Below are 25,243 nucleotides of genomic sequence, written 5' to 3'. Positions count from 1 at the left end.
TGTGGTATGTTCCTTCCTGCTTTCCTTTAGCAAAAGTTCCCTAGCTGCTAATATCTTATTTGGTGGAACACATCCAGATACATGTAATTACAACCGATGTATCATTCATTGTAAAAAGTGGCACTACACTCTTAACCTCTTTTGGAACGTATGACAGTAGAGTACGATCGTAAGTGGAACCAAATGCTGTGGTATGTTCCTTCCTGCGTTCCTTTAGCAAAAGTTCCCTAGCTGCTAATATCTTATTTGGTGGAACACATCCAGATACATGTAATTACAACCGATGTATCATTCATTGTAAAAAGTGGCACTACACTCTTAACCTCTTTTGGAACGTATGACAGTAGAGTACGATCGTAAGTGGAACCAAATGCTGTGGTATGTTCCTTCCTGCTTTCCTTTAGCAAAAGTTCCCTAGCTGCTAATATCTTATTTGGTGGAACACATCCAGATACATGTAATTACAACCGATGTATCATTCATTGTAAAAAGTGGCACTACACTCTTAACCTCTTTTGGAACGTATGACAGTAGAGTACGATCGTAAGTGGAACCAAATGCTGTGGTATGTTCCTTCCTGCTTTCCTTTAGCAAAAGTTCCCTAGCTGCTAATATCTTATTTGGTGGAACACATCCAGATACATGTAATTACAACCGATGTATCATTCATTGTAAAAAGTGGCACTACACTCTTAACCTCTTTTGGAACGTATGACAGTAGAGTACGATCGTAAGTGGAACCAAATGCTGTGGTATGTTCCTTCCTGCTTTCCTTTAGCAAAAGTTCCCTAGCTGCTAATATCTTATTTGGTGGAACACATCCAGATACATGTAATTACAACCGATGTATCATTCATTGTAAAAAGTGGCACTACACTCTTAACCTCTTTTGGAACGTATGACAGTAGAGTACGATCGTAAGTGGAACCAAATGCTGTGGTATGTTCCTATCTGCTTTCCTTTAGCAAAAGTTCCCTAGCTGCTAATATCTTATTTGGTGGAACACATCCAGATACATGTAATTACAACCGATGTATCATTCATTGTAAAAAGTGGCACTACACTCTTAACCTCTTTTGGAACGTATGACAGTAGAGTACGATCGTAAGTGGAACCAAATGCTGTGGTATGTTCCTTCCTGCTTTCCTTTAGCAAAAGTTCCCTAGCTGCTAATATCTTATTTGGTGGAACACATCCAGATACATGTAATTACAACCGATGTATCATTCATTGTAAAAAGTGGCACTACACTCTTAACCTCTTTTGGAACGTATGACAGTAGAGTACGATCGTAAGTGGAACCAAATGCTGTGGTATGTTCCTTCCTGCTTTCCTTTAGCAAAAGTTCCCTAGCTGCTAATATCTTATTTGGTGGAACACATCCAGATACATGTAATTACAACCGATGTATCATTCATTGTAAAAAGTGGCACTACACTCTTAACCTCTTTTGGAACGTATGACAGTAGAGTACGATCGTAAGTGGAACCAAATGCTGTGGTATGTTCCTTCCTGCTTTCCTTTAGCAAAAGTTCCCTAGCTGCTAATATCTTATTTGGTGGAACACATCCAGATACATGTAATTACAACCGATGTATCATTCATTGTAAAAAGTGGCACTACACTCTTAACCTCTTTTGGAACGTATGACAGTAGAGTACGATCGTAAGTGGAACCAAATGCTGTGGTATGTTCCTTCCTGCTTTCCTTTAGCAAAAGTTCCCTAGCTGCTAATATCTTATTTGGTGGAACACATCCAGATACATGTAATTACAACCGATGTATCATTCATTGTAAAAAGTGGCACTACACTCTTAACCTCTTTTGGAACGTATGACAGTAGAGTACGATCGTAAGTGGAACCAAATGCTGTGGTATGTTCCTTCCTGCTTTCCTTTAGCAAAAGTTCCCTAGCTGCTAATATCTTATTTGGTGGAACACATCCAGATACATGTAATTACAACCGATGTATCATTCATTGTAAAAAGTGGCACTACACTCTTAACCTCTTTTGGAACGTATGACAGTAGAGTACGATCGTAAGTGGAACCAAATGCTGTGGTATGTTCCTTCCTGCTTTCCTTTAGCAAAAGTTCCCTAGCTGCTAATATCTTATTTGGTGGAACACATCCAGATACATGTAATTACAACCGATGTATCATTCATTGTAAAAAGTGGCACTACACTCTTAACCTCTTTTGGAACGTATGACAGTAGAGTACGATCGTAAGTGGAACCAAATGCTGTGGTATGTTCCTTCCTGCTTTCCTTTAGCAAAAGTTCCCTAGCTGCTAATATCTTATTTGGTGGAACACATCCAGATACATGTAATTACAACCGATGTATCATTCATTGTAAAAAGTGGCACTACACTCTTAACCTCTTTTGGAACGTATGACAGTAGAGTACAATCGTAAGTGGAACCAAATGCTGCGGTATGTTCCTTCCTGCTTTCCTTTAGCAAAAGTTCCCTAGCTGCTAATATCTTATTTGGTGGAACACATCCAGATACATGTTATTACAACCGATGTATCATTCATTGTAAAAAGTGGCACTACACTCTTAACCTCTTTTGGAACGTATGACAGTAGAGTACGATCGTAAGTGGAACCAAATGCTGTGGTATGTTCCTTCCTGCTTTCCTTTAGCAAAAGTTCCCTAGCTGCTAATATCTTATTTGGTGGAACACATCCAGATACATGTAATTACAACCGATGTATCATTCATTGTAAAAAGTGGCACTACACTCTTAACCTCTTTTGGAACGTATGACAGTAGAGTACGATCGTAAGTGGAACCAAATGCTGTGGTATGTTCCTTCCTGCTTTCCTTTAGCAAAAGTTCCCTAGCTGCTAATATCTTATTTGGTGGAACACATCCAGATACATGTAATTACAACCGATGTATCATTCATTGTAAAAAGTGGCACTACACTCTTAACCTCTTTTGGAACGTATGACAGTAGAGTACGATCGTAAGTGGAACCAAATGCTGTGGTATGTTCCTTCCTGCTTTCCTTTAGCAAAAGTTCCCTAGCTGCTAATATCTTATTTGGTGGAACACATCCAGATACATGTAATTACAACCGATGTATCATTCATTGTAAAAAGTGGCACTACACTCTTAACCTCTTTTGGAACGTATGACAGTAGAGTACGATCGTAAGTGGAACCAAATGCTGTGGTATGTTCCTTCCTGCTTTCCTTTAGCAAAAGTTCCCTAGCTGCTAATATCTTATTTGGTGGAACACATCCAGATACATGTAATTACAACCGATGTATCATTCATTGTAAAAAGTGGCACTACACTCTTAACCTCTTTTGGAACGTATGACAGTAGAGTACGATCGTAAGTGGAACCAAATGCTGTGGTATGTTCCTTCCTGCTTTCCTTTAGCAAAAGTTCCCTAGCTGCTAATATCTTATTTGGTGGAACACATCCAGATACATGTAATTACAACCGATGTATCATTCATTGTAAAAAGTGGCACTACACTCTTAACCTCTTTTGGAACGTATGACAGTAGAGTACGATCGTAAGTGGAACCAAATGCTGTGGTATGTTCCTTCCTGCTTTCCTTTAGCAAAAGTTCCCTAGCTGCTAATATCTTATTTGGTGGAACACATCCAGATACATGTAATTACAACCGATGTATCATTCATTGTAAAAAGTGGCACTACACTCTTAACCTCTTTTGGAACGTATGACAGTAGAGTACGATCGTAAGTGGAACCAAATGCTGTGGTATGTTCCTTCCTGCTTTCCTTTAGCAAAAGTTCCCTAGCTGCTAATATCTTATTTGGTGGAACACATCCAGATACATGTAATTACAACCGATGTATCATTCATTGTAAAAAGTGGCACTACACTCTTAACCTCTTTTGGAACGTATGACAGTAGAGTACGATCGTAAGTGGAACCAAATGCTGTGGTATGTTCCTTCCTGCTTTCCTTTAGCAAAAGTTCCCTAGCTGCTAATATCTTATTTGGTGGAACACATCCAGATACATGTAATTACAACCGATGTATCATTCATTGTAAAAAGTGGCACTACACTCTTAACCTCTTTTGGAACGTATGACAGTAGAGTACGATCGTAAGTGGAACCAAATGCTGTGGTATGTTCCTTCCTGCTTTCCTTTAGCAAAAGTTCCCTAGCTGCTAATATCTTATTTGGTGGAACACATCCAGATACATGTAATTACAACCGATGTATCATTCATTGTAAAAAGTGGCACTACACTCTTAACCTCTTTTGGAACGTATGACAGTAGAGTACGATCGTAAGTGGAACCAAATGCTGTGGTATGTTCCTTCCTGCTTTCCTTTAGCAAAAGTTCCCTAGCTGCTAATATCTTATTTGGTGGAACACATCCAGATACATGTAATTACAACCGATGTATCATTCATTGTAAAAAGTGGCACTACACTCTTAACCTCTTTTGGAACGTATGACAGTAGAGTACGATCGTAAGTGGAACCAAATGCTGTGGTATGTTCCTTCCTGCTTTCCTTTAGCAAAAGTTCCCTAGCTGCTAATATCTTATTTGGTGGAACACATCCAGATACATGTAATTACAACCGATGGATCATTCATTGTAAAAAGTGGCACTATACTCTTAACCTCCTTTGGGCGTATGACAGGAGAGTACGATCGTAAGTGGAACCAAATGCTGTGGTATGTTCCTTCCTGCTTTCCTTTAGCAAAAGTTCCCTAGCTGCTAATATCTTATTTGGTGGAACACATCCAGATACATGTAATTACAACCGATGTATCATTCATTGTAAAAAGTGGCACTATACTCTTAACCTCTTTTGGAACGTATGACAGTAGAGTACGATCGTAAGTGGAACCAAATGCTGTGGTATGTTCCTTCCTGCTTTCCTTTAGCAAAAGTTCCCTAGCTGCTAATATCTTATTTGGTGGAACACATCCAGATACATGTAATTACAACCGATGTATCATTCATTGTAAAAAGTGGCACTACACTCTTAACCTCTTTTGGAACGTATGACAGTAGAGTACGATCGTAAGTGGAACCAAATGCTGTGGTATGTTCCTTCCTGCTTTCCTTAGGCAAAAGTTCCCTAGCTGCTAATATCTTATTTGGTGGAACACATCCAGATACATGTAATTACAACCGATGTATCATTCATTGTAAAAAGTGGCACTACACTCTTAACCTCTTTTGGAACGTATGACAGTAGAGTACGATCGTAAGTGGAACCAAATGCTGTGGTATGTTCCTTCCTGCTTTCCTTTAGCAAAAGTTCCCTAGCTGCTAATATCTTATTTGGTGGAACACATCCAGATACATGTAATTACAACCGATGTATCATTCATTGTAAAAAGTGGCACTATACTCTTAACCTCTTTTGGGACGTATGACAGTAGAGTACAATCGTAAGTGGAACCAAATGCTGTGGTATGTTCCTTCCTGCTTTCCTTTAGCAAAAGTTCCCTAGCTGCTAATATCTTATTTGGTGGAACACATCCAGATACATGTAATTACAACCGATGTATCATTCATTGTAAAAAGTGGCACTATACTCTTAACCTCTTTTGGAACGTATGACAGTAGAGTACGATCGTAAGTGGAACCAAATGCTGTGGTATGTTCCTTCCTGCTTTCCTTTAGCAAAAGTTCCCTAGCTGCTAATATCTTATTTGGTGGAACACATCCAGATACATGTAATTACAACCGATGTATCATTCATTGTAAAAAGTGGCACTATACTCTTAACCTCTTTTGGGACGTATGACAGTAGAGTACGATCGTAAGTGGAACCAAATGCTGTGGTATGTTCCTTCCTGCTTTCCTTTAGCAAAAGTTCCCTAGCTGCTAATATCTTATTTGGTGGAACACATCCAGATACATGTAATTACAACCGATGTATCATTCATTGTAAAAAGTGGCACTATACTCTTAACCTCTTTTGGGACGTATGACAGTAGAGTACGATCGTAAATGGAACCAAATGCTGTGGTATGTTCCTTCTTGCTTTCCTTTAGCAAAAGTTCCCTAGCTGCTAATATCTTATTTGGTGGAACACATCCAGATACATGTAATTACAACCGATGTATCATTCATTGTAAAAAGTGGCACTATACTCTTAACCTCTTTTGGGACGTATGACAGTAGAGTACGATCGTAAGTGGAACCAAATGCTGTGGTATGTTCCTTCCTGCTTTCCTTTAGCAAAAGTTCCCTAGCTGCTAATATCTTATTTGGTGGAACACATCCAGATACATGTAATTACAACCGATGTATCATTCATTGTAAAAAGTGGCACTATACTCTTAACCTCTTTTGGGACGTATGACAGTAGAGTACGATCGTAAGTGGAACCAAATGCTGTGGTATGTTCCTTCCTGCTTTCCTTTAGCAAAAGTTCCCTAGCTGCTAATATCTTATTTGGTGGAACACATCCAGATACATGTAATTACAACCGATGTATCATTCATTGTAAAAAGTGGCACTATACTCTTAACCTCTTTTGGGACGTATGACGGTAGAGTACGATCGTAAGTGGAACCAAATGCTGTGGTATGTTCCTTCCTGCTTTCCTTTAGCAAAAGTTCCCTAGCTGCTAATATCTTATTTGGTGGAACACATCCAGATACATGTAATTACAACCGATGTATCATTCATTGTAAAAAGTGGCACTACACTCTTAACCTCTTTTGGAACGTATGACAGTAGAGTACGATCGTAAGTATAACCAAATGCTGTGGTATGTTCCTTCCTGCTTTCCTTTAGCAAAAGTTCCCTAGCTGCTAATATCTTATTTGGTGGAACACATCCAGATACATGTAATTACAACCGATGTATCATTCATTGTAAAAAGTGGCACTATACTCTTAACCTCTTTTGGAACATATGACAGTAGAGTACGATCGTAAGTGGAACCAAATGCTGTGGTATGTTCCTTCCTGCTTTCCTTTAGCAAAAGTTCCCTAGCTGCTAATATCTTATTTGGTGGAACACATCCAGATACATGTAATTACAACCGATGTATCATTCATTGTAAAAAGTGGCACTACACTCTTAACCTCTTTTGGAACGTATGACAGTAGAGTATGATCGTAAGTGGAACCAAATGCTGTGGTATGTTCCTTCCTGCTTTCCTTTAGCAAAAGTTCCCTAGCTGCTAATATCTTATTTGGTGGAACACATCCAGATACATGTAATTACAACCGATGTATCATTCATTGTAAAAAGTGGCACTATACTCTTAACCTCTTTTGGGATGTATGACAGTAGAGTATGATCGTAAGTGGAACCAAATGCTGTGGTATGTTCCTTCCTGCTTTCCTTTAGCAAAAGTTCCCTAGCTGCTAATATCTTATTTGGTGGAACACATCCAGATACATGTAATTACAACCGATGTATCATTCATTGTAAAAAGTGGCACTATACTCTTAACCTCTTTTGGGACGTATGACAGTAGAGTACGATCGTAAATGGAACCAAATGCTGTGGTATGTTCCTTCTTGCTTTCCTTTAGCAAAAGTTCCCTAGCTGCTAATATCTTATTTGGTGGAACACATCCAGATACATGTAATTACAACCGATGTATCATTCATTGTAAAAAGTGGCACTATACTCTTAACCTCTTTTGGGACGTATGACAGTAGAGTACGATCGTAAGTGGAACCAAATGCTGTGGTATGTTCCTTCCTGCTTTCCTTTAGCAAAAGTTCCCTAGCTGCTAATATCTTATTTGGTGGAACACATCCAGATACATGTAATTACAACCGATGTATCATTCATTGTAAAAAGTGGCACTATACTCTTAACCTCTTTTGGAACGTATGACAGTAGAGTACGATCGTAAGTGGAACCAAATGCTGTGGTATGTTCCTTCCTGCTTTCCTTTAGCAAAAGTTCCCTAGCTGCTAATATCTTATTTGGTGGAACACATCCAGATACATGTAATTACAACCGATGTATCATTCATTGTAAAAAGTGGCACTATACTCTTAACCTCTTTTGGAACGTATGACAGTAGAGTACGATCGTAAGTGGAACCAAATGCTGTGGTATGTTCCTTTATGCTTTCCTTTAGCAAAAGTTCCCTAGCTGCTAATATCTTATTTGGTGGAACACATCCAGATACATGTAATTACAACCGATGTATCATTCATTGTAAAAAGTGGCACTACACTCTTAACCTCTTTTGGAACGTATGACAGTAGAGTACGATCGTAAGTGGAACCAAATGCTGTGGTATGTTCCTTCCTGCTTTCCTTTAGCAAAAGTTCCCTAGCTGCTAATATCTTATTTGGTGGAACACATCCAGATACATGTAATTACAACCGATGTATCATTCATTGTAAAAAGTGGCACTACACTCTTAACCTCTTTTGGAACGTATGACAGTAGAGTACGATCGTAAGTGGAACCAAATGCTGTGGTATGTTCCTTCCTGCTTTCCTTTAGCAAAAGTTCCCTAGCTGCTAATATCTTATTTGGTGGAACACATCCAGATACATGTAATTACAACCGATGTATCATTCATTGTAAAAAGTGGCACTATACTCTTAACCTCTTTTGGAATGTATGACAGTAGAGTACGATCGTAAGTGGAACCAAATGCTGTGGTATGTTCCTTCCTGCTTTCCTTTAGCAAAAGTTCCCTAGCTGCTAATATCTTATTTGGTGGAACACATCCAGATACATGTAATTACAACCGATGTATCATTCATTGTAAAAAGTGGCACTACACTCTTAACCTCTTTTGGGACGTATGACAGTAGAGTACGATCGTAAGTGGAACCAAATGCTGTGGTATGTTCCTTCCTGCTTTCCTTTAGCAAAAGTTCCCTAGCTGCTAATATCTTATTTGGTGGAACACATCCAGATACATGTAATTACAACCGATGTATCATTCATTGTAAAATGTGGCACTATACTCTTAACCTCTTTTGGGACGTATGACAGTAGAGTACGATCGTAAGTGGAACCAAATGCTGTGGTATGTTCCTTCCAGCTTTCCTCTAGCAAAAGTTACCTAGCTGCTAATATCTTATTTGGTGGAACACATCCAGATACATGTAATTACAACCGATGTATCATTCAATGTAAAAAGTGGCACTATACTCTTAACCTCTTTTGGAACGTATGACAGTAGAGTACGATCGTAAGTGGAACCAAATGCTGTGGTATGTTCCTTCCTGCTTTCCTTTAGCAAAAGTTCCCTAGCTGCTAATATCTTATTTGGTGGAACACATCCAGATACATGTAATTACAACCGATGTATCATTCATTGTAAAAAGTGGCACTACACTCTTAACCTCTTTTGGAACGTATGACAGTAGAGTACGATCGTAAGTGGAACCAAATGCTGTGGTATGTTCCTTCCTGCTTTCCTTTAGCAAAAGTTCCCTAGCTGCTAATATCTTATTTGGTGGAACACATCCAGATACATGTAATTACAACCGATGTATCATTCATTGTAAAAAGTGGCACTACACTCTTAACCTCTTTTGGAACGTATGACAGTAGAGTACGATCGTAAGTGGTACCAAATGCTGTGGTATGTTCCTTCCTGCTTTCCTTTAGCAAAAGTTCCCTAGCTGCTAATATCTTATTTGGTGGAACACATCCAGATACATGTAATTACAACCGATGTATCATTCATTGTAAAAAGTGGCACTACACTCTTAACCTCTTTTGGAACGTATGACAGTAGAGTACGATCGTAAGTGGAACCAAATGCTGTGGTATGTTCCTTCCTGCTTTCCTTTAGCAAAAGTTCCCTAGCTGCTAATATCTTATTTGGTGGAACACATCCAGATACATGTAATTACAACCGATGTATCATTCATTGTAAAAAGTGGCACTATACTCTTAACCTCTTTTGGAACGTATGACAGTAGAGTACGATCGTAAGTGGAACCAAATGCTGTGGTATGTTCCTTCCTGCTTTCCTTTAGCAAAAGTTCCCTAGCTGCTAATATCTTATTTGGTGGAACACATCCAGATACATGTAATTACAACCGATGTATCATTCATTGTAAAAAGTGGCACTACACTCTTAACCTCTTTTGGAACGTATGACAGTAGAGTACGATCGTAAGTGGAACCAAATGCTGTGGTATGTTCCTTCCTGCTTTCCTTTAGCAAAAGTTCCCTAGCTGCTAATATCTTATTTGGTGGAACACATCCAGATACATGTAATTACAACCGATGTATCATTCATTGTAAAAAGTGGCACTACACTCTTAACCTCTTTTGGAACGTATGACAGTAGAGTACGATCGTAAGTGGAACCAAATGCTGTGGTATGTTCCTTCCTGCTTTCCTTTAGCAAAAGTTCCCTAGCTGCTAATATCTTATTTGGTGGAACACATCCAGATACATGTAATTACAACCGATGTATCATTCATTGTAAAAAGTGGCACTACACTCTTAACCTCTTTTGGAACGTATGACAGTAGAGTACGATCGTAAGTGGAACCAAATGCTGTGGTATGTTCCTTCCTGCTTTCCTTTAGCAAAAGTTCCCTAGCTGCTAATATCTTATTTGGTGGAACACATCCAGATACATGTAATTACAACCGATGTATCATTCATTGTAAAAAGTGGCACTACACTCTTAACCTCTTTTGGAACGTATGACAGTAGAGTACGATCGTAAGTGGAACCAAATGCTGTGGTATGTTCCTTCCTGCTTTCCTTTAGCAAAAGTTCCCTAGCTGCTAATATCTTATTTGGTGGAACACATCCAGATACATGTAATTACAACCGTTGTATCATTCATTGTAAAAAGTGGCACTATACTCTTAACCTCTTTTGGAACGTATGACAGTAGAGTACGATCGTAAGTGGAACCAAATGCTGTGGTATGTTCCTTCCTGCTTTCCTTTAGCAAAAGTTCCCTAGCTGCTAATATCTTATTTGGTGGAACACATCCAGATACATGTAATTACAACCGATGTATCATTCATTGTAAAAAGTGGCACTACACTCTTAACCTCTTTTGGAACGTATGACAGTAGAGTACGATCGTAAGTGGAACCAAATGCTGTGGTATGTTCCTTCCTGCTTTCCTTTAGCAAAAGTTCCCTAGCTGCTAATATCTTATTTGGTGGAACACATCCAGATACATGTAATTACAACCGATGTATCATTCATTGTAAAAAGTGGCACTACACTCTTAACCTCTTTTGGAACGTATGACAGTAGAGTACGATCGTAAGTGGAACCAAATGCTGTGGTATGTTCCTTCCTGCTTTCCTTTAGCAAAAGTTCCCTAGCTGCTAATATCTTATTTGGTGGAACACATCCAGATACATGTAATTACAACCGATGTATCATTCATTGTAAAAAGTGGCACTACACTCTTAACCTCTTTTGGAACGTATGACAGTAGAGTACGATCGTAAGTGGAACCAAATGCTGTGGTATGTTCCTTCCTGCTTTCCTTTAGCAAAAGTTCCCTAGCTGCTAATATCTTATTTGGTGGAACACATCCAGATACATGTAATTACAACCGGTGTATCATTCATTGTAAAAAGTGGCACTACACTCTTAACCTCTTTTGGAACGTATGACAGTAGAGTACGATCGTAAGTGGAACCAAATGCTGTGGTATGTTCCTTCCTGCTTTCCTTTAGCAAAAGTTCCCTAGCTGCTAATATCTTATTTGGTGGAACACATCCAGATACATGTAATTACAACCGATGTATCATTCATTGTAAAAAGTGGCACTACACTCTTAACCTCTTTTGGAACGTATGACAGTAGAGTACGATCGTAAGTGGAACCAAATGCTGTGGTATGTTCCTTCCTGCTTTCCTTTAGCAAAAGTTCCCCAGCTGCTAATATCTTATTTGGTGGAACACATCCAGATACATGTAATTACAACCGATGTATCATTCATTGTAAAAAGTGGCACTACACTCTTAACCTCTTTTGGAACGTATGACAGTAGAGTACGATCGTAAGTGGAACCAAATGCTGTGGTATGTTCCTTCCTGCTTTCCTTTAGCAAAAGTTCCCTAGCTGCTAATATCTTATTTGGTGGAACACATCCAGATACATGTAATTACAACCGATGTATCATTCATTGTAAAAAGTGGCACTACACTCTTAACCTCTTTTGGAACGTATGACAGTAGAGTACGATCGTAAGTGGAACCAAATGCTGTGGTACGTTCCTTCCTGCTTTCCTTTAGCAAAAGTTCCCTAGCTGCTAATATCTTATTTGGTGGAACACATCCAGATACATGTAATTACAACCGATGTATCATTCATTGTAAAAAGTGGCACTATACTCTTAACCTCTTTTGGGACGTATGACAGTAGAGTACGATCGTAAGTGGAACCAAATGCTGTGGTATGTTCCTTCCTGCTTTCCTCTAGCAAAAGTTACCTAGCTGCTAATATCTTATTTGGTGGAACACATCCAGATACATGTAATTACAACCGATGTATCATTCATTGTAAAAAGTGGCACTATACTCTTAACCTCTTTTGGGACGTATGACAGTAGAGTACGATCGTAAGTGGAACCAAATGCTGTGGTATGTTCCTTCCTGCTTTCCTTTAGCAAAAGTTCCCTAGCTGCTAATATCTTATTTGGTGGAACACATCCAGATACATGTAATTACAACCGATGTATCATTCATTGTAAAATGTGGCACTATACTCTTAACCTCTTTTGGGACGTATGACAGTAGAGTACGATCGTAAGTGGAACCAAATGCTGTGGTATGTTCCTTCCTGCTTTCCTCTAGCAAAAGTTACCTAGCTGCTAATATCTTATTTGGTGGAACACATCCAGATACATGTAATTACAACCGATGTATCATTCAATGTAAAAAGTGGCACTATACTCTTAACCTCTTTTGGAACGTATGACAGTAGAGTACGATCGTAAGTGGAACCAAATGCTGTGGTATGTTCCTTCCTGCTTTCCTTTAGCAAAAGTTCCCTAGCTGCTAATATCTTATTTGGTGGAACACATCCAGATACATGTAATTACAACCGATGTATCATTCATTGTAAAAAGTGGCACTACACTCTTAACCTCTTTTGGAACGTATGACAGTAGAGTACGATCGTAAGTGGAACCAAATGCTGTGGTATGTTCCTTCCTGCTTTCCTTTAGCAAAAGTTCCCTAGCTGCTAATATCTTATTTGGTGGAACACATCCAGATACATGTAATTACAACCGATGTATCATTCATTGTAAAAAGTGGCACTACACTCTTAACCTCTTTTGGAACGTATGACAGTAGAGTACGATCGTAAGTGGTACCAAATGCTGTGGTATGTTCCTTCCTGCTTTCCTTTAGCAAAAGTTCCCTAGCTGCTAATATCTTATTTGGTGGAACACATCCAGATACATGTAATTACAACCGATGTATCATTCATTGTAAAAAGTGGCACTACACTCTTAACCTCTTTTGGAACGTATGACAGTAGAGTACGATCGTAAGTGGAACCAAATGCTGTGGTATGTTCCTTCCTGCTTTCCTTTAGCAAAAGTTCCCTAGCTGCTAATATCTTATTTGGTGGAACACATCCAGATACATGTAATTACAACCGATGTATCATTCATTGTAAAAAGTGGCACTACACTCTTAACCTCTTTTGGAACGTATGACAGTAGAGTACGATCGTAAGTGGTACCAAATGCTGTGGTATGTTCCTTCCTGCTTTCCTTTAGCAAAAGTTCCCTAGCTGCTAATATCTTATTTGGTGGAACACATCCAGATACATGTAATTACAACCGATGTATCATTCATTGTAAAAAGTGGCACTACACTCTTAACCTCTTTTGGAACGTATGACAGTAGAGTACGATCGTAAGTGGAACCAAATGCTGTGGTATGTTCCTTCCTGCTTTCCTTTAGCAAAAGTTCCCTAGCTGCTAATATCTTATTTGGTGGAACACATCCAGATACATGTAATTACAACCGATGTATCATTCATTGTAAAAAGTGGCACTACACTCTTAACCTCTTTTGGAACGTATGACAGTAGAGTACGATCGTAAGTGGAACCAAATGCTGTGGTATGTTCCTTCCTGCTTTCCTTTAGCAAAAGTTCCCTAGCTGCTAATATCTTATTTGGTGGAACACATCCAGATACATGTAATTACAACCGATGTATCATTCATTGTAAAAAGTGGCACTACACTCTTAACCTCTTTTGGAACGTATGACAGTAGAGTACGATCGTAAGTGGTACCAAATGCTGTGGTATGTTCCTTCCTGCTTTCCTTTAGCAAAAGTTCCCTAGCTGCTAATATCTTATTTGGTGGAACACATCCAGATACATGTAATTACAACCGATGTATCATTCATTGTAAAAAGTGGCACTACACTCTTAACCTCTTTTGGAACGTATGACAGTAGAGTACGATCGTAAGTGGAACCAAATGCTGTGGTATGTTCCTTCCTGCTTTCCTTTAGCAAAAGTTCCCTAGCTGCTAATATCTTATTTGGTGGAACACATCCAGATACATGTAATTACAACCGATGTATCATTCATTGTAAAAAGTGGCACTACACTCTTAACCTCTTTTGGAACGTATGACAGTAGAGTACGATCGTAAGTGGTACCAAATGCTGTGGTATGTTCCTTCCTGCTTTCCTTTAGCAAAAGTTCCCTAGCTGCTAATATCTTATTTGGTGGAACACATCCAGATACATGTAATTACAACCGATGTATCATTCATTGTAAAAAGTGGCACTACACTCTTAACCTCTTTTGGAACGTATGACAGTAGAGTACGATCGTAAGTGGAACCAAATGCTGTGGTATGTTCCTTCCTGCTTTCCTTTAGCAAAAGTTCCCTAGCTGCTAATATCTTATTTGGTGGAACACATCCAGATACATGTAATTACAACCGATGTATCATTCATTGTAAAAAGTGGCACTACACTCTTAACCTCTTTTGGAACGTATGACAGTAGAGTACGATCGTAAGTGGAACCAAATGCTGTGGTATGTTCCTTCCTGCTTTCCTTTAGCAAAAGTTCCCTAGCTGCTAATATCTTATTTGGTGGAACACATCCAGATACATGTAATTACAACCGATGTATCATTCATTGTAAAAAGTGGCACTATACTCTTAACCTCTTTTGGAACGTATGACAGTAGAGTACGATCGTAAGTGGAACCAAATGCTGTGGTATGTTCCTTCCTGCTTTCCTTTAGCAAAAGTTCCCTAGCTGCTAATATCTTATTTGGTGGAACACATCCAGATACATGTAATTACAACCGATGTATCATTCAATGTAAAAAGTGGCACTATACTCTTAACCTCTTTTGGAACGTATGACAGTAGAGTACGATCGTAAGTGGAACCAAATGCTGTGGTATGTTCCTTCCTGCTTTCCTTTAGCAAAAGTTACCTAGCTGCTAATATCTTATTTGGTGGAACACATCCAGATACATGTAATTACAACCGATGTATCATTCATTGTAAAAAGTGGCACTACACTCTTAACCTCTTTTGGAACGTATGACAGTAGAGTACGATCGTAAGTGGAACCAAATGCTGTGGTATGTTCCTTCCTGCTTTCCTTTAGCAAAAGTTACCTAGCTGCTAATATCTTATTTGGTGGAACACATCCAGATACATGTAATTACAACCGATGTATCATTCAATGTAAAAAGTGGCACTATACTCTTAACCTCTTTTGGAACGTATGACAGTAGAGTACGATCGTAAGTGGAACCAAATGCTGTGGTATGTTCCTTCCTGCTTTCCTTTAGCAAAAGTTACCTAGCTGCTAATATCTTATTTGGTGGAACACATCCAGATACATGTAATTACAACCGATGTATCATTCATTGTAAAAAGTGGCACTACACTCTTAACCTCTTTTGGAACGTATGACAGTAGAGTACGATCGTAAGTGGAACCAAATGCTGTGGTATGTTCCTTCCTGCTTTCCTTTAGCAAAAGTTCCCTAGCTGCTAATATCTTATTTGGTGGAACACATCCAGATACATGTAATTGCAACCGATGTATCATTCAATGTAAAAAGTGGCACTATACTCTTAACCTCTTTTGGAACATATGACAGTAGAGTACGATCGTAAGTGGAACCAAATGCTGTGGTATGTTCCTTCCTGCTTTCCTTTAGCAAAAGTTACCTAGCTGCTAATATCTTATTTGGTGGAACACATCCAGATACATGTAATTACAACCGATGTATCATTCATTGTAAAAAGTGGCACTACACTCTTAACCTCTTTTGGAACGTATGACAGTAGAGTACGATCGTAAGTGGAACCAAATGCTGTGGTATGTTCCTTCCTGCTTTCCTTTAGCAAAAGTTCCCTAGCTGCTAATATCTTATTTGGTGGAACACATCCAGATACATGTAATTACAACCGATGTATCATTCAATGTAAAAAGTGGCACTATACTCTTAACCTCTTTTGGAACGTATGACAGTAGAGTACGATCGTAAGTGGAACCAAATGCTGTGGTATGTTCCTTCCTGCTTTCCTTTAGCAAAAGTTACCTAGCTGCTAATATCTTATTTGGTGGAACACATCCAGATACATGTAATTACAACCGATGTATCATTCATTGTAAAAAGTGGCACTATACTCTTAACCTCTTTTGGAACGTATGACAGTAGAGTACGATCGTAAGTGGAACCAAATGCTGTGGTATGTTCCTTCCTGCTTTCCTTTAGCAAAAGTTCCCTAGCTGCTAATATCTTATTTGGTGGAACACATCCAGATACATGTAATTACAACCGATGTATCATTCAATGTAAAAAGTGGCACTATACTCTTAACCTCTTTTGGAACGTATGACAGTAGAGTACGATCGTAAGTGGAACCAAATGCTGTGGTATGTTCCTTCCTGCTTTCCTTTAGCAAAAGTTACCTAGCTGCTAATATCTTATTTGGTGGAACACATCCAGATACATGTAATTACAACCGATGTATCATTCATTGTAAAAAGTGGCACTACACTCTTAACCTCTTTTGGAACGTATGACAGTAGAGTACGATCGTAAGTGGAACCAAATGCTGTGGTATGTTCCTTCCTGCTTTCCTTTAGCAAAAGTTACCTAGCTGCTAATATCTTATTTGGTGGAACACATCCAGATACATGTAATTACAACCGATGTATCATTCAATGTAAAAAGTGGCACTATACTCTTAACCTCTTTTGGAACGTATGACAGTAGAGTACGATCGTAAGTGGAACCAAATGCTGTGGTATGTTCCTTCCTGCTTTCCTTTAGCAAAAGTTCCCTAGCTGCTAATATCTTATTTGGTGGAACACATCCAGATACATGTAATTACAACCGATGTATCATTCATTGTAAAAAGTGGCACTACACTCTTAACCTCTTTTGGAACGTATGACAGTAGAGTACGATCGTAAGTGGAACCAAATGCTGTGGTATGTTCCTTCCTGCTTTCCTTTAGCAAAAGTTCCCTAGCTGCTAATATCTTATTTGGTGGAACACATCCAGATACATGTAATTACAACCGATGTATCATTCAATGTAAAAAGTGGCACTATACTCTTAACCTCTTTTGGAACGTATGACAGTAGAGTACGATCGTAAGTGGAACCAAATGCTGTGGTATGTTCCTTCCTGCTTTCCTTTAGCAAAAGTTACCTAGCTGCTAATATCTTATTTGGTGGAACACATCCAGATACATGTAATTACAACCGATGTATCATTCATTGTAAAAAGTGGCACTACACTCTTAACCTCTTTTGGAACGTATGACAGTAGAGTACGATCGTAAGTGGAACCAAATGCTGTGGTATGTTCCTTCCTGCTTTCCTTTAGCAAAAGTTCCCTAGCTGCTAATATCTTATTTGGTGGAACACATCCAGATACATGTAATTACAACCGATGTATCATTCAATGTAAAAAGTGGCACTATACTCTTAACCTCTTTTGGAACGTATGACAGTAGAGTACGATCGTAAGTGGAACCAAATGCTGTGGTATGTTCCTTCCTGCTTTCCTTTAGCAAAAGTTACCTAGCTGCTAATATCTTATTTGGTGGAACACATCCAGATACATGTAATTACAACCGATGTATCATTCATTGTAAAAAGTGGCACTACACTCTTAACCTCTTTTGGAACGTATGACAGTAGAGTACGATCGTAAGTGGAACCAAATGCTGTGGTATGTTCCTTCCTGCTTTCCTTTAGCAAAAGTTCCCTAGCTGCTAATATCTTATTTGGTGGAACACATCCAGATACATGTAATTACAACCGATGTATCATTCATTGTAAAAAGTGGCACTATACTCTTAACCTCTTTTGGAACGTATGACAGTAGAGTACGATCGTAAGTGGAACCAAATGCTGTGGTATGTTCCTTCCTGCTTTCCTTTAGCAAAAGTTCCCTAGCTGCTAATATCTTATTTGGTGGAACACATCCAGATACATGTAATTACAACCGATGTATCATTCATTGTAAAAAGTGGCACTACACTCTTAACCTCTTTTGGAACGTATGACAGTAGAGTACGATCGTAAGTGGAACCAAATGCTGTGGTATGTTCCTTCCTGCTTTCCTTTAGCAAAAGTTACCTAGCTGCTAATATCTTATTTGGTGGAACACATCCAGATACATGTAATTACAACCGATGTATCATTCAATGTAAAAAGTGGCACTACACTCTTAACCTCTTTTGGAACGTATGACAGTAGAGTACGATCGTAAGTGGAACCAAATGCTGTGGTATGTTCCTTCCTGCTTTCCTTTAGCAAAAGTTCCCTAGCTGCTAATATCTTATTTGGTGGAACACATCCAGATACATGTAATTACAACCGATGTATCATTCATTGTAAAAAGTGGCACTACACTCTTAACCTCTTTTGGAACGTATGACAGTAGAGTACGATCGTAAGTGGAACCAAATGCTGTGGTATGTTCCTTCCTGCTTTCCTTTAGCAAAAGTTCCCTAGCTGCTAATATCTTATTTGGTGGAACACATCCAGATACATGTAATTACAACCGATGTATCATTCATTGTAAAAAGTGGCACTACACTCTTAACCTCTTTTGGAACGTATGACAGTAGAGTACGATCGTAAGTGGTACCAAATGCTGTGGTATGTTCCTTCCTGCTTTCCTTTAGCAAAAGTTCCCTAGCTGCTAATATCTTATTTGGTGGAACACATCCAGATACATGTAATTACAACCGATGTATCATTCATTGTAAAAAGTGGCACTACACTCTTAACCTCTTTTGGAACGTATGACAGTAGAGTACGATCGTAAGTGGAACCAAATGCTGTGGTATGTTCCTTCCTGCTTTCCTTTAGCAAAAGTTCCCTAGCTGCTAATATCTTATTTGGTGGAACACATCCAGATACATGTAATTACAACCGATGTATCATTCATTGTAAAAAGTGGCACTACACTCTTAACCTCTTTTGGAACGTATGACAGTAGAGTACGATCGTAAGTGGAACCAAATGCTGTGGTATGTTCCTTCCTGCTTTCCTTTAGCAAAAGTTCCCTAGCTGCTAATATCTTATTTGGTGGAACACATCCAGATACATGTAATTACAACCGTTGTATCATTCATTGTAAAAAGTGGCACTATACTCTTAACCTCTTTTGGAACGTATGACAGTAGAGTACGATCGTAAGTGGAACCAAATGCTGTGGTATGTTCCTTCCTGCTTTCCTTTAGCAAAAGTTCCCTAGCTGCTAATATCTTATTTGGTGGAACACATCCAGATACATGTAATTACAACCGATGTATCATTCATTGTAAAAAGTGGCACTACACTCTTAACCTCTTTTGGAACGTATGACAGTAGAGTACGATCGTAAGTGGAACCAAATGCTGTGGTATGTTCCTTCCTGCTTTCCTTTAGCAAAAGTTCCCTAGCTGCTAATATCTTATTTGGTGGAACACATCCAGATACATGTAATTACAACCGATGTATCATTCATTGTAAAAAGTGGCACTACACTCTTAACCTCGTTTGGAACGTATGACAGTAGAGTACGATCGTAAGTGGAACCAAATGCTGTGGTATGTTCCTTCCTGCTTTCCTTTAGCAAAAGTTCCCTAGCTGCTAATATCTTATTTGGTGGAACACATCCAGATACATGTAATTACAACCGATGTATCATTCATTGTAAAAAGTGGCACTACACTCTTAACCTCTTTTGGAACGTATGACAGTAGAGTACGATCGTAAGTGGAACCAAATGCTGTGGTATGTTCCTTCCTGCTTTCCTTTAGCAAAAGTTCCCTAGCTGCTAATATCTTATTTGGTGGAACACATCCAGATACATGTAATTACAACCGATGTATCATTCATTGTAAAAAGTGGCACTACACTCTTAACCTCTTTTGGAACGTATGACAGTAGAGTACGATCGTAAGTGGAACCAAATGCTGTGGTATGTTCCTTCCTGCTTTCCTTTAGCAAAAGTTCCCTAGCTGCTAATATCTTATTTGGTGGAACACATCCAGATACATGTAATTACAACCGATGTATCATTCATTGTAAAAAGTGGCACTACACTCTTAACCTCTTTTGGAACGTATGACAGTAGAGTACGATCGTAAGTGGAACCAAATGCTGTGGTATGTTCCTTCCTGCTTTCCTTTAGCAAAAGTTCCCCAGCTGCTAATATCTTATTTGGTGGAACACATCCAGATACATGTAATTACAACCGATGTATCATTCATTGTAAAAAGTGGCACTACACTCTTAACCTCTTTTGGAACGTATGACAGTAGAGTACGATCGTAAGTGGAACCAAATGCTGTGGTATGTTCCTTCCTGCTTTCCTTTAGCAAAAGTTCCCTAGCTGCTAATATCTTATTTGGTGGAACACATCCAGATACATGTAATTACAACCGATGTATCATTCATTGTAAAAAGTGGCACTACACTCTTAACCTCTTTTGGAACGTATGACAGTAGAGTACGATCGTAAGTGGAACCAAATGCTGTGGTACGTTCCTTCCTGCTTTCCTTTAGCAAAAGTTCCCTAGCTGCTAATATCTTATTTGGTGGAACACATCCAGATACATATAATTACAACCGATGTATCATTCATTGTAAAAAGTGGCACTACACTCTTAACCTCTTTTGGAACGTATGACAGTAGAGTACGATCGTAAGTGGAACCAAATGCTGTGGTATGTTCCTTCCTGCTTTCCTTTAGCAAAAGTTCCCTAGCTGCTAATATCTTATTTGGTGGAACACATCCAGATACATGTAATTACAACAGATGTATCATTCATTGTAAAAAGTGGCACTACACTCTTAACCTCTTTTGGAACGTATGACAGTAGAGTACGATCGTAAGTGGAACCAAATGCTGTGGTATGTTCCTTCCTGCTTTCCTTTAGCAAAAGTTCCCTAGCTGCTAATATCTTATTTGGTGGAACACATCCAGATACATGTAATTACAACCGATGTATCATTCATTGTAAAAAGTGGCACTACACTCTTAACCTCTTTTGGAACGTATGACAGTAGAGTACGATCGTAAGTGGAACCAAATGCTGTGGTATGTTCCTTCCTGCTTTCCTTTAGCAAAAGTTCCCTAGCTGCTAATATCTTATTTGGTGGAACACATCCAGATACATGTAATTACAACCGATGTATCATTCATTGTAAAAAGTGGCACTACACTCTTAACCTCTTTTGGAACGTATGACAGTAGAGTACGATCGTAAGTGGAACCAAATGCTGTGGTATGTTCCTTCCTGCTTTCCTTTAGCAAAAGTTCCCCAGCTGCTAATATCTTATTTGGTGGAACACATCCAGATACATGTAATTACAACCGATGTATCATTCATTGTAAAAAGTGGCACTACACTCTTAACCTCTTTTGGAACGTATGACAGTAGAGTACGATCGTAAGTGGAACCAAATGCTGTGGTATGTTCCTTCCTGCTTTCCTTTAGCAAAAGTTCCCCAGCTGCTAATATCTTATTTGGTGGAACACATCCAGATACATGTAATTACAACCGATGTATCATTCATTGTAAAAAGTGGCACTACACTCTTAACCTCTTTTGGAACGTATGACAGTAGAGTACGATCGTAAGTGGAACCAAATGCTGTGGTATGTTCCTTCCTGCTTTCCTTTAGCAAAAGTTCCCCAGCTGCTAATATCTTATTTGGTGGAACACATCCAGATACATGTAATTACGACCGATGTATCATTCATTGTAAAAAGTGGCACTACACTCTTAGCCTCTTTTGGAACGTATGACAGTAGAGTACGATCGTAAGTGGAACCAAATGCTGTGGTATGTTCCTTCCTGCTTTCCTTTAGCAAAAGTTCCCTAGCTGCTAATATCTTATTTGGTGGAACACATCCAGATACATGTAATTACAACCGATGTATCATTCATTGTAAAAAGTGGCACTACACTCTTAACCTCTTTTGGAACGTATGACAGTAGAGTACGATCGTAAGTGGAACCAAATGCTGTGGTATGTTCCTTCCTGCTTTCCTTTAGCAAAAGTTCCCTAGCTGCTAATATCTTATTTGGTGGAACACATCCAGATACATGTAATTACAACCGATGTATCATTCATTGTAAAAAGTGGCACTACACTCTTAACCTCTTTTGGAACGTATGACAGTAGAGTACGATCGTAAGTGGAACCAAATGCTGTGGTATGTTCCTTCCTGCTTTCCTTTAGCAAAAGTTCCCTAGCTGCTAATATCTTATTTGGTGGAACACATCCAGATACATGTAATTACAACCGATGTATCATTCATTGTAAAAAGTGGCACTATACTCTTAACCTCTTTTGGAACGTATGACAGTAGAGTACGATCGTAAGTGGAACCAAATGCTGTGGTATGTTCCTTCCTGCTTTCCTTTAGCAAAAGTTCCCTAGCTGCTAATATCTTATTTGGTGGAACACATCCAGATACATGTAATTACAACCGATGTATCATTCATTGTAAAAAGTGGCACTACACTCCTAACCTCTTTTGGAACGTATGACAGTAGAGTACGATCGTAAGTGGAACCAAATGCTGTGGTATGTTCCTTCCTGCTTTCCTTTAGCAAAAGTTCCCTAGCTGCTAATATCTTATTTGGTGGAACACATCCAGATACATGTAATTACAACCGATGTATCATTCATTGTAAAAAGTGGCACTACACTCTTAACCTCTTTTGGAACGTATGACAGTAGAGTACGATCGTAAGTGGAACCAAATGCTGTGGTACGTTCCTTCCTGCTTTCCTTTAGCAAAAGTTCCCTAGCTGCTAATATCTTATTTGGTGGAACACATCCAGATACATGTAATTACAACCGATGTATCATTCATTGTAAAAAGTGGCACTACACTCTTAACCTCTTTTGGAACGTATGACAGTCGAGTACGATCGTAAGTGGAACCAAATGCTGTGGTATGTTCCTTCCTGCTTTCCTTTAGCAAAAGTTCCCTAGCTGCTAATATCTTATTTGGTGGAACACATCCAGATACATGTAATTACAACCGATGTATCATTCATTGTAAAAAGTGGCACTACACTCTTAACCTCTTTTGGAACGTATGACAGTAGAGTACGATCGTAAGTGGAACCAAATGCTGTGGTATGTTCCTTCCTGCTTTCCTTTAGCAAAAGTTCCCTAGCTGCTAATATCTTATTTGGTGGAACACATCCAGATACATGTAATTACAACCGATGTATCATTCATTGTAAAAAGTGGCACTACACTCTTAACCTCTTTTGGAACGTATGACAGTCGAGTACGATCGTAAGTGGAACCAAATGCTGTGGTATGTTCCTTCCTGCTTTCCTTTAGCAAAAGTTCCCTAGCTGCTAATATCTTATTTGGTGGAACACATCCAGATACATGTAATTACAACCGATGTATCATTCATTGTAAAAAGTGGCACTACACTCTTAACCTCTTTTGGAACGTATGACAGTAGAGTACGATCGTAAGTGGAACCAAATGCTGTGGTATGTTCCTTCCTGCTTTCCTTTAGCAAAAGTTCCCTAGCTGCTAATATCTTATTTGGTGGAACACATCCAGATACATGTAATTACAACCGATGTATCATTCATTGTAAAAAGTGGCACTACACTCTTAACCTCTTTTGGAACGTATGACAGTAGAGTACGATCGTAAGTGGAACCAAATGCTGTGGTATGTTCCTTCCTGCTTTCCTTTAGCAAAAGTTCCCTAGCTGCTAATATCTTATTTGGTGGAACACATCCAGATACATGTAATTACAACCGATGTATCATTCATTGTAAAAAGTGGCACTACACTCTTAACCTCTTTTGGAACGTATGACAGTAGAGTACGATCGTAAGTGGAACCAAATGCTGTGGTATGTTCCTTCCTGCTTTCCTTTAGCAAAAGTTCCCTAGCTGCTAATATCTTATTTGGTGGAACACATCCAGATACATGTAATTACAACCGATGTATCATTCATTGTAAAAAGTGGCACTACACTCTTAACCTCTTTTGGAACGTATGACAGTAGAGTACGATCGTAAGTGGAACCAAATGCTGTGGTATGTTCCTTCCTGCTTTCCTTTAGCAAAAGTTCCCTAGCTGCTAATATCTTATTTGGTGGAACACATCCAGATACATGTAATTACAACCGATGTATCATTCATTGTAAAAAGTGGCACTACACTCTTAACCTCTTTTGGAACGTATGACAGTCGAGTACGATCGTAAGTGGAACCAAATGCTGTGGTATGTTCCTTCCTGCTTTCCTTTAGCAAAAGTTCCCTAGCTGCTAATATCTTATTTGGTGGAACACATCCAGATACATGTAATTACAACCGATGTATCATTCATTGTAAAAAGTGGCACTACACTCTTAACCTCTTTTGGAACGTATGACAGTAGAGTACGATCGTAAGTGGAACCAAATGCTGTGGTATGTTCCTTCCTGCTTTCCTTTAGCAAAAGTTCCCTAGCTGCTAATATCTTATTTGGTGGAACACATCCAGATACATGTAATTACAACCGATGTATCATTCATTGTAAAAAGTGGCACTACACTCTTAACCTCTTTTGGAACGTATGACAGTCGAGTACGATCGTAAGTGGAACCAAATGCTGTGGTATGTTCCTTCCTGCTTTCCTTTAGCAAAAGTTCCCTAGCTGCTAATATCTTATTTGGTGGAACACATCCAGATACATGTAATTACAACCGATGTATCATTCATTGTAAAAAGTGGCACTACACTCTTAACCTCTTTTGGAACGTATGACAGTAGAGTACGATCGTAAGTGGAACCAAATG

This window comes from Schistocerca americana, chromosome 5 (assembly GCF_021461395.2).
Source record: "Schistocerca americana isolate TAMUIC-IGC-003095 chromosome 5, iqSchAmer2.1, whole genome shotgun sequence".
NCBI classification, from domain to species: domain Eukaryota; kingdom Metazoa; phylum Arthropoda; class Insecta; order Orthoptera; family Acrididae; genus Schistocerca; species Schistocerca americana.
The sequence above is the reverse complement of the archived record's forward strand: the minus strand, read 5'-3'. Positions refer to the sequence as shown.